We start from the raw sequence: 12839 nt of genomic DNA, 5'->3' as shown, positions 1-12839 counted from the left end.
GTTCAACATGAGTTTTAATAATAGCACCCAGTTTAGTTTTAACTCTGGCACAGATAATGATGCTACATCAACAAATATTGAAATAGAAAACAAATTTCCCGATAGGATCAAACTCACCACTCTCAGAAGACTACCCGCACTGTATGCCCCACATCATCAGAGTGCACAACTAAACATATCAACAACAAATGACAGTCAGGTGGGCAATCAAATAAAGATCGATATGGAATGGGAAGCAGAATATAATACCAAAGAGTCCTGTGGGTTTTCCGGAATTGAAGGATTAGTATATAAGCCCAAGGGCCATGAAATTTATCGAACATCTGAGCAAATACAAGAGAGCTCTGATAGTGAAACCGACGATAGTGTCGATGAGGATATATACAATGATATGTTGTGTTCGTATAAAATGCCAGATTTGTTGGAACCTTTAAGTTCTGACGAAGAAGTTGATGATATGATATCTTTAATGGAAGACAAATGCTTAATTTAGCTAAATATAGATTGTATATTATGTATGACTATAAAAAATATAACAGGTTTATTATCTTGTATATTTTTGTCCTTTTGTCTTTGGCTATTAGGCATTATAATATAATAAAATTGTTTCTCCTTTGACATTGTGTTGGTTTGTAGTTTTATTGCACCCTAAAACACAATTGCCCCGCCCCTTTTGTTTAGTATTTAAGTCACAGTTTACTTAAATTCATCCATAGTTTTGTTAGTTACCGCAACGCATTTACAACTGCACTGTATTCTTATTTTTATAGTTCAACATGAATTTTAATAATAGCACCCAGTTTAGCTTTAACTCTGGCACAGATAATGATGCTACATCACCAAATATTGAAATAGAAAACAAATTTCCCGATAGGATCAAACTCACCGCTCTCAGAAGGCTACCCGCACTGTATGCCTCGCATCATCAGAGTGCACAACTAAACATATCAACAACAAATGACAGTCAGGTGGGCAATCAAATAAAGATCGACATGGAATGGGAAGCAGAATATAATACTAAAGAGTCCTGTGGGTTTTCCGGAATTGAAGGATTAGTATATAAGCCCAAGGGCCATGAAATTTATCGAACAACTGAGCAAATACAAGAGAGCTCTGATAGTGAAACCGACGATAGTGTCGATGAGGATATATACAATGATATGTTGTATTCGTATAAAATGCCAGATTTGTTGGAACCTTTAAGTTCTAACGAAGAAGTTGATGATATAATATCTTTAATGGAAGACAAATGCTTATTTTAGCTAAATATAGATTGTATATTATGTATGACTATAAAAAATATAACAGGTTTATTATCTTGTATATTTTTGTCTTTTTGTCTTTGGCTATTAGGCATTATAATATAATAAAATTGTTTCTCCTTTGACATTGTGTTGGTTTGTAGTTTTATTGCACCCTAAAACACAATTGCCCCGCCCCTTTTGTTTAGTATTTAAGTCACGGTTTACTTGAATTCATCCACAGTTTTGTTAGTTACCGCAACGCATTCACAACTACACTATATTCTTATTTTTATAGTTCAACATGAGTTTTAATAATAGCACCCAGTTTAGTTTTAACTCTGGCACAGATAATGATGCCACATCACCAAATATTGAAATAGGAAACAAATTTCCCGATAGGATCAAACTCACCGCTCTCAGAAGAATACCCTCACTGTACGCTTCGTATCACCAGAGTGCACAACTAAATATATCAACAACAAATGACAGTCAGGTGGGCAATCAAATAAAGACCGACATGGAATGGGAAGCAGAATATAATACTAAAGAGTCCTGTGGGTTTTCCGGAATTGAAGGATTAGTATATAAGCCCAAGGGCCATGAAATTTATCGAACATCTGAGCAAATACAAGAGAGCTCTGATAGTGAAACCGACGATAGTGTCGATGAGGATATATACAATGATATGTTGTGTTCGTATAAAATGCCAGATTTGTTGGAACCTTTAAGTTCTGACGAAGAAGTTGATGATATGATATCTTTAATGGAAGATAAATGCTTAATTTAGCTAAATATAGATTGTATATTATGTATGACTATAAAAATATAACAGGTTTATTATCTTGTATATTTTTGTTTTTTTGTCTTTGGTTATTATGCATTATAATATAATAAAATGGTTTCTCCTTTGACATTGTGTTGGTTTGTAGTTTTATTGCACTATAAAACACAATTGCCCCGCCCCTTTTGTTTAGTATTTAAGTCACAATTTACTTAAATTCATCCATAGTTTTTTTAGTTACCGCAACGCATTTACAACTGCACTATATTCTTATTTTTATAGTTCAACATGAGTTTTAATAATAGCACCCAGTTTAGTTTTAACTCTGGCACAGATAATGATGCTACATCAACAAATATTGAAATAGAAAATAAATTTCCCGATAGGATCAAACTCACCACTCTCAGAAGACTACCCGCACTGTATGCCCCACATCATCAGAGTGCACAACTAAACATATCAACAACAAATGACAGTCAGGTGGGCAATCAAATAAAGATCGACATGGAATGGGAAGCAGAATATAATACCAAAGAGTCCTGTGGGTTTTCCGGAATTGAAGGATTAGTATATAAGCCCAAGGGCCATGAAATTTATCGAACATCTGAGCAAATATAAGAGAGCTCTGATAGTGAAACCGACGATAGTGTCGATGAGGATATATACAATGATATGTTGTATTCGTATAAAATGCCAGATTTGTTGGAACCTTTAAGTTCTGACGAAGAAGTTGATGATATAATATCTTTAATGGAATATAAATGCTTATTTTAGCTAAATATAGATTGTATATTATGTATGACTATAAAAAATATAACAGGTTTATTATCTTGTACATTTTTGGCCTTTTGTCTTTGGCTATTAGGCATTATAATATAATAAAATGGTTCTCCTTTGACATTGTGTTGGTTTGTAGTTTTATTGCACCCTAAAACACAATTGCCCCGAACCTTTTGTTTAGTATTTAAGTCACAATTTACTTAAATTCATCCATAGTTTTGTTAGTTACCGCAACGCATTTACAACTGCACTATATTCTTATTTTTATAGTTCAACATGAGTTTTAATAATAGCACCCAGTTTAGCTTTAACTCTGGCACAGATAATGATGCTACATCACCAAATATTGAAATAGAAAACAAATTTCCCGATAGGATCAAACTCACCGCTCTCAGAAGACTACCCGCACTGTATGCCTCGCATCATCAGAGTGCACAACTAAACATATCAACAACAAATGACAGTCAGGTGGGCAATCAAATAAAGACCGACATGGAATGGGAAGCAGAATATAATACTAAAGAGTCCTGTGGGTTTTCCGGAATTGAAGGATTAGTATATAAGCCCAAGGGCCATGAAATTTATCGAACATCTGAGCAAATACAAGAGAGCTCTGATAGTGAAACCGACGATAGTGTCGATGAGGATATATACAATGATATGTTGTGTTCGTATAAATTGCCAGATTTGTTGGAACCTTTAAGTTCTGACGAAGAAGTTGATGATATAATATCTTTAATGGAAGATAAATGCTTATATTAGCTAAATATAGATTGTATATTATGTATGACTATAAAAAATATAACAGGTTTATTATCTTGTATATTTTTGTCTTTTTGTCTTTGGCTATTAGGCATTATTATATAATAAAATTGTTTCTCCTTTGACATTGTGTTGGTTTGTAGTTTTATTGCACCCTAAAACACAATTGCCCCGCCAATTTTGTTTAGTATTTATGTCGCGGCTTACTTAAATTCATCCATAGTTTTGTTAGTTACCGCAACGCATTTACAACTGCACTATATTCTTATTATTATAGTTCAACATGAGTTTTAATAATAGAACCCAGTTTAGCTTTAACTCTGGCACAGATAATGATGCTACATCACCAAATATTGAAATAGAAAACAAATTTCCCGATAGGATCAAACTCACCGCTCTCAGAAGACTACCCGCACTGTATGCCTCGCATCATCAGAGTGCACATCTAAACATATCAACAACAAATGACAGTCAGGTGGGCAATCAAATAGAGATCGACATGGAATGGCAAGTAGCATATAATACTAAAGAGTCCTGTGAGTTTTCCGGAATTGAAGGATTAGTATATAAGTCCAAGGGCCATGAAATTTATCGAACATCTGAGCAAATACAAGAGGGTTCTGATAGAGAAACCGACGATAGTGTCGATGAGGATATATACAATGATATGTTGTGTTCGTATAAAATGCCAGATTTGTTGGAACCTTTAAGTTCTGACGAAGAAGTTGATGATATGATATCTTTAATGGAAGATAAATGCTTAATTTAGCTAAATATAGATTGTATATTATGTATGACTATAAAAATATAACAGGTTTATTATCTTGTATATTTTTGTTTTTTTGTCTTTGGTTATTAGGCATTATAATATAATAAAATGGTTTCTCCTTTGACATTGTGTTGGTTTGTAGTTTTATTGCACCCTAAAACACAATTGCCCCGCCCCTTTTGTTTAGTATTTAAGTCACAATTTACTTAAATTCATCCATAGTTTTTTTAGTTACCGCAACGCATTTACAACTGCACTATATTCTTATTTTTATAGTTCAACATGAGTTTTAATAATAGCACCCAGTTTAGTTTTAACTCTGGCACAGATAATGATGCTACATCAACAAATATTGAAATAGAAAATAAATTTCCCGATAGGATCAAACTCACCACTCTCAGAAGACTACCCGCACTGTATGCCCCACATCATCAGAGTGCACAACTAAACATATCAACAACAAATGACAGTCAGGTGGGCAATCAAATAAAGATCGACATGGAATGGGAAGCAGAATATAATACCAAAGAGTCCTGTGGGTTTTCCGGAATTGAAGGATTAGTATATAAGCCCAAGGGCCATGAAATTTATCGAACATCTGAGCGAATACAAGAGAGCTCTGATAGTGAAACCGACGATAGTGTCGATGAGGATATATACAATGATATGTTGTGTTCGTATAAAATGCCAGATTTGTTGGAACCTTTAAGTTCTGACGAAGAAGTTGATGATATAATATCTTTAATGGAATATAAATGCTTATTTTAGCTAAATGTAGATTGTATATTATGTATGACTATAAAAAATATAACAGGTTTATTATCTTGTACATTTTTGGCCTTTTGTCTTTGGCTATTAGGCATTATAATATAATAAAATGGTTCTCCTTTGACATTGTGTTGGTTAGTAGTTTTATTGCACCCTAAAACACAATTGCCCCGAACCTTTTGTTTAGTATTTAAGTCACAATTTACTTAAATTCATCCATAGTTTTGTTAGTTACCGCAACGCATTTACAACTGCACTATATTCTTATTTTTATAGTTCAACATGAGTTTTAATAATAGCACCCAGTTTAGCTTTAACTCTGGCACAGATAATGATGCTACATCACCAAATATTGAAATAGAAAACAAATTTCCCGATAGGATCAAACTCACCGCTCTCAGAAAACTACCCGCACTGTATGCCTCGCATCATCAGAGTGCACAACTAAACATATCAACAACAAATGACAGTCAGGTGGGCAATCAAATAAAGATCGACATGGAATGGGAAGTAGCATATAATACTAAAGAGTCCTGTGAGTTTTCCGGAATTGAAGGATTAGTATATAAGCCCAAGGGCCATGAAATTTATCGAACATCTGAGCAAATACAAGAGGGTTCTGATAGTGAAACCGACGATAGTGTCGATGAGGATATATACAATGATATGTTGTGTTCGTATAAAATGCCAGATTTGTTGGAACCTTTAAGTTCTGACGAAGAAGTTGATGATATGATATCTTTAATGGAAGATAAATGCTTAAATTAGCTAAATATAGATTGTATATTATGTATGACTATAAAAATATAACAGGTTTATTATCTTGTATATTTTTGTTTTTTTGTCTTTGGTTATTAGGCATTATAATATAATAAAATGGTTTCTCCTTTGACATTGTGTTGGTTTGTAGTTTTATTGCACCCTAAACCACAATTGCCCCGCCTCTTTTGTTTAGTATTTAAGTCACAATTTACTTAAATTCATCCATAGTTTTGTTAGTTACCGCAACGCATTTACAACTGCACTATATTCTTATTTTTATAGTTCAACATGAGTTTTAATAATAGCACCCAGTTTAGTTTTAACTCTGGCACAGATAATGATGCTACATCAACAAATATTGAAATAGAAAACAAATTTCCCGATAGGATCAAACTCACCGCTCTCAGAAGACTACCCGCACTGTATGCCTCGCATCATCAGAGTGCACAACTAAACATATCAACAACAAATGACAGTCAGGTGGGCAATCAAATAAAGATCGACATGGAATGGGAAGCAGAATATAATACTAAAGAGTCCTGTGGGTTTTCCGGAATTGAAGGATTAGTATATAAGCCCAAGGGCCATGAAATTTATCGAACATCTGAGCAAATACAAGAGAGCTCTGATAGTGAAACCGACGATAGTGTCGATGAGGATATATACAATGATATGTTGTATTCGTATAAAATGCCAGATTTGTTGGAACCTTTAAGTTCTGACGAAGAAGTTGATGATATAATATCTTTAATGGAAGACAAATGCTTATTTTAGCTAAATATAGATTGTATATTATGTATGACTATAAAAAATATAACAGGTTTATTATCTTGTATATTTTTGTCTTTTTGTCTTTGGCTATTAGGCATTATTATATAATAAAATTGTTTCTCCTTTGACATTGTGTTGGTTTGTAGTTTTATTGCACCCTAAGACACAATTGCCCCGCCCTTTTGTTTAGTATTTAAGTCACAGTTTACTAAAATTCATCCATAGTTTTGTTAGTTACCGCAACGCATTTACAACTGCACTATATTCTTATTTTTATAGTTCAACATGAGTTTTAATAATAGAACCCAGTTTAGCTTTAACTCTGGCACAGATAATGATGCTACATCACCAAATATTGAAATAGAAAACAAATTTCCCGATAGGATCAAACTCACCGCTCTCAGAAGACTACCCGCACTGTATGCCTCGCATCATCAGAGTGCACATCTAAACATATCAACAACAAATGACAGTCAGGTGGGCAATCAAATAGAGATCGACATGGAATGGCAAGTAGCATATAATACTAAAGAGTCCTGTGAGTTTTCCGGAATTGAAGGATTAGTATATAAGTCCAAGGGCCATGAAATTTATCGAACATCTGAGCAAATACAAGAGGGTTCTGATAGAGAAACCGACGATAGTGTCGATGAGGATATATACAATGATATGTTGTGTTCGTATAAAATGCCAGATTTGTTGGAACCTTTAAGTTCTGACGAAGAAGTTGATGATATGATATCTTTAATGGAAGATAAATGCTTAATTTAGCTAAATATAGATTGTATATTATGTATGACTATAAAAATATAACAGGTTTATTATCTTGTATATTTTTGTTTTTTTGTCTTTGGCTATTAGGCATTATAATATAATAAAATGGTTTCTCCTTTGACATTGTGTTGGTTTGTAGTTTTATTGCACCCTAAAACACTATTGCCCCGCCCCTTTTGTTTAGTATTTAAGTCACGGTTTACTTAAATTCATCCATAGTTTTGTTAGTTACCGCAACGCATTTACAACTGCACTGTATTCTTATTTTTATAGTTCAACATGAATTTTAATAATAGCACCCAGTTTAGCTTTAACTCTGGCACAGATAATGATGCTACATCACCAAATATTGAAATAGAAAACAAATTTCCCGATAGGATCAAACTCACCGCTCTCAGAAGACTACCCGCACTGTATGCCTCGCATCATCAGAGTGCACAACTAAACATATCAACAACAAATGACAGTCAGGTGGGCAATCAAATAGAGATCGACATGGAAAGGGAAGTAGCATATAATACTAAAGAGTCCTGTTAGTTTTCCGGAATTGAAGGATTAGTATATAAGTCCAAGGGCCATGAAATTTATCGAACATCTGAGCAAATACAAGAGGGTTCTGATAGTGAAACCGACGATAGTGTCGATGAGGATATATACAATGATATGTTGTGTTCGTATAAAATGCCAGATTTGTTGGAACCTTTAAGTTCTGACGAAGAAGTTGATGATATGATATCTTTAATGGAAGATAAATGCTTAATTGAGCTAAATATAGATTGTATATTATGTATGACTATAAAAATATAACAGGTTTATTATCTTGTATATTTTTGTTTTTTTGTCTTTGGCTATTAGGCATTATAATATAATAAAATGGTTTCTCCTTTGACATTGTGTTGGTTTGTAGTTTTATTGCACCCTAAAACACTATTGCCCCGCCCCTTTTGTTTAGTATTTAAGTCACGGTTTACTTAAATTCATCCATAGTTTTGTTAGTTACCGCAACGCATTTACAACTGCACTGTATTCTTATTTTTATAGTTCAACATGAATTTTAATAATAGCACCCAGCTTAGCTTTTACTCTGGCACAGATAATGATGCTACATCACCAAATATTGAAATAGAAAACAAATTTCCCGATAGGATCAAACTCACCGCTCTCAGAAGACTACCCGCACTGTATGCCTCGCATCATCAGAGTGCACATCTAAACATATCAACAACAAATGACAGTCAGGTGGGCAATCAAATAGAGATCGACATGGAATGGCAAGTAGCATATAATACTAAAGAGTCCTGTGAGTTTTCCGGAATTGAAGGATTAGTATATAAGTCCAAGGGCCATGAAATTTATCGAACATCTGAGCAAATACAAGAGGGTTCTGATAGAGAAACCGACGATAGTGTCGATGAGGATATATACAATGATATGTTGTGTTCGTATAAAATGCCAGATTTGTTGGAACCTTTAAGTTCTGACGAAGAAGTTGATGATATGATATCTTTAATGGAAGATAAATGCTTAATTTAGCTAAATATAGATTGTATATTATGTATGACTATAAAAATATAACAGGTTTATTATCTTGTATATTTTTGTTTTTTTGTCTTTGGCTATTAGGCATTATAATATAATAAAATGGTTTCTCCTTTGACATTGTGTTGGTTTGTAGTTTTATTGCACCCTAAAACACTATTGCCCCGCCCCTTTTGTTTAGTATTTAAGTCACGGTTTACTTAAATTCATCCATAGTTTTGTTAGTTACCGCAACGCATTTACAACTGCACTGTATTCTTATTTTTATAGTTCAACATGAATTTTAATAATAGCACCCAGTTTAGCTTTAACTCTGGCACAGATAATGATGCTACATCACCAAATATTGAAATAGAAAACAAATTTCCCGATAGGATCAAACTCACCGCTCTCAGAAGACTACCCGCACTGTATGCCTCGCATCATCAGAGTGCACAACTAAACATATCAACAACAAATGACAGTCAGGTGGGCAATCAAATAGAGATCGACATGGAAAGGGAAGTAGCATATAATACTAAAGAGTCCTGTTAGTTTTCCGGAATTGAAGGATTAGTATATAGGTCCAAGGGCCATGAAATTTATCGAACATCTGAGCAAATACAAGAGGGTTCTGATAGTGAAACCGACGATAGTGTCGATGAGGATATATACAATGATATGTTGTGTTCGTATAAAATGCCAGATTTGTTGGAACCTTTAAGTTCTGACGAAGAAGTTGATGATATGATATCTTTAATGGAAGATAAATGCTTAATTGAGCTAAATATAGATTGTATATTATGTATGACTATAAAAATATAACAGGTTTATTATCTTGTATATTTTTGTTTTTTTGTCTTTGGCTATTAGGCATTATAATATAATAAAATGGTTTCTCCTTTGACATTGTGTTGGTTTGTAGTTTTATTGCACCCTAAAACACTATTGCCCCGCCCCTTTTGTTTAGTATTTAAGTCACGGTTTACTTAAATTCATCCATAGTTTTGTTAGTTACCGCAACGCATTTACAACTGCACTGTATTCTTATTTTTATAGTTCAACATGAATTTTAATAATAGCACCCAGCTTAGCTTTTACTCTGGCACAGATAATGATGCTACATCACCAAATATTGAAATAGAAAACAAATTTCCCGATAGGATCAAACTCACCGCTCTCAGAAGACTACCCGCACTGTATGCCTCGCATCATCAGAGTGCACAACTAAACATATCAACAACAAATGACAGTCAGGTGGGCAATCAAATAAAGATCGACATGGAATGGGAAGTAGCATATAATACTAAAGAGTCCTGTGAGTTTTCCGGAATTGAAGGATTAGTATATAAGCCCAAGGGCCATGAAATTTATCGAACATCTGAGCAAATACAAGAGGGTTCTGATAGTGAAACCGACGATAGTGTCGATGAGGATATATACAATGATATGTTGTGTTCGTATAAAATGCCAGATTTGTTGGAACCTTTAAGTTCTGACGAAGAAGTTGATGATATGATATCTTTAATAGAAGATAAATGCTTAATTTAGCTAAATATAGATTGTATATTATGTATGACTATAAAAATATAACAGGTTTATTATCTTGTATATTTTTGTTTTTTTGTCTTTGGCTATTAGGCATTATAATATAATAAAATGGTTTCTCCTTTGACATTGTGTTGGTTTGTAGTTTTATTGCACCCTAAAACACTATTGCCCCGCCCCTTTTGTTTAGTATTTAAGTCACGGTTTACTTAAATTCATCCATAGTTTTGTTAGTTACCGCAACGCATTTACAACTGCACTGTATTCTTATTTTTATAGTTCAACATGAATTTTAATAATAGCACCCAGTTTAGCTTTAACTCTGGCACAGATAATGATGCTACATCACCAAATATTGAAATAGAAAACAAATTTCCCGATAGGATCAAACTTACCGCTCTCAGAAGACTACCCGCACTGTATGCCTCGCATCATCAGAGTGCACAACTAAACATATCAACAACAAATGACAGTCAGGTGGGCAATCAAATAAAGATCGACATGGAATGGGAAGTAGCATATAATACTAAAGAGTCCTGTGAGTTTTCCGGAATTGAAGGATTAGTATATAAGCCCAAGGGCCATGAAATTTATCGAACATCTGAGCAAATACAAGAGGGTTCTGATAGTGAAACCGACGATAGTGTCGATGAGGATATATACAATGATATGTTGTGTTCGTATAAATTGCCAGATTTGTTGGAACCTTTAAGTTCTGACGAAGAAGTTGATGATATGATATCTTTAATGGAAGATAAATGCTTAATTTAGCTAAATATAGATTGTATATTATGTATGACTATAAAAATATAACAGGTTTATTATCTTGTATATTTTTGTTTTTTTGTCTTTGGCTATTAGGCATTATAATATAATAAAATGGTTTCTCCTTTGACATTGTGTTGGTTTGTAGTTTTATTGCACCCTAAAACACTATTGCCCCGCCCCTTTTGTTTAGTATTTAAGTCACGGTTTACTTAAATTCATCCATAGTTTTGTTAGTTACCGCAACGCATTTACAACTGCACTGTATTCTTATTTTTATAGTTCAACATGAATTTTAATAATAGCACCCAGTTTAGCTTTAACTCTGGCACAGATAATGATGCTACATCACCAAATATTGAAATAGAAAACAAATTTCCCGATAGGATCAAACTCACCGCTCTCAGAAGACTACCCGCACTGTATGCCTCGCATCATCAGAGTGCACAACTAAACATATCAACAACAAATGACAGTCAGGTGGGCAATCAAATAAAGATCGACATGGAATGGGAAGTAGCATATAATACTAAAGAGTCCTGTGAGTTTTCCGGAATTGAAGGATTAGTATATAAGCCCAAGGTCCATGAAATTTATCGAACATCTGAGCAAACACAAGAGGGTTCTGATAGTGAAACCGACGATAGTGTGGATGAGGATATATACAATGATATGTTGTGTTCGTATAAAATGCCAGATTTGTTGGAACCTTTAAGTTCTGACGAAGAAGTTGATGATATGATATCTTTAATGGAATATAAATGCTAATTTAGCTAAATATAGATTGTATATTATGTATGACTATAAAAATATAACAGGTTTATTATCTTGTATATTTTTGTTTTTTTGTCTTTGGCTATTAGGCATTATAATATAATAAAATGGTTTCTCCTTTGACATTGTGTTGGTTTGTAGTTTTATTGCACCCTAAAACACAATTGCCCCGCCCCTTTTGTTTAGTATTTAAGTTACAATTTACTTAAATTCATCCATAGTTTTGTTAGTTACCGCAACGCATTTACAACTGCACTATATTCTTATTTTTATAGTTCAACATGAGTTTTAATAATAGCACCCAGTTTAGTTTTAACTCTGGCACAGATAATGATGCTACATCAACATATATTGAAATAGAAAACAAATTTCCCGATAGAATCAAACTCACCGCTCTCAGAAGACTACCCGCACTGTATGCCTCGCATCATCAGAGTGCACAACTAAAAATATCAACAACAAATGACAGTCAGGTGGGCAATCAAATAAAGACCGACATGGAATGGGAAGCAGAATATAATACTAAAGTGTCCTGTGGGTTTTCCGGAATTGAAGGATTAGTATATAAGCCCAAGGGCCATGAAATTTATCGAACATCTGAGCAAATACAAGAGAGCTCTGATAGTGAAACCGACGATAGTGTCGATGAGGATATATACAATGATATGTTGTGTTCGTATAAAATGCCAGATTTGTTGGAACCTTTAAGTTCTGACGAAGAAGTTGATGATATGATATCTTTAATGGAAGATAAATGCTTAATTTAGCTAAATATAGATTGTATATTATGTATGACTATAAAAAATATAACAGGTTTATTATC

This window comes from Rhynchophorus ferrugineus, unplaced genomic scaffold (assembly GCF_030347505.1).
Source record: "Rhynchophorus ferrugineus isolate W39M unplaced genomic scaffold, kcgeb_rfMv2 rfM2, whole genome shotgun sequence".
Lineage (NCBI taxonomy): Eukaryota > Metazoa > Arthropoda > Insecta > Coleoptera > Curculionidae > Rhynchophorus > Rhynchophorus ferrugineus.
Note: the sequence above shows the minus strand (reverse complement) of the source record.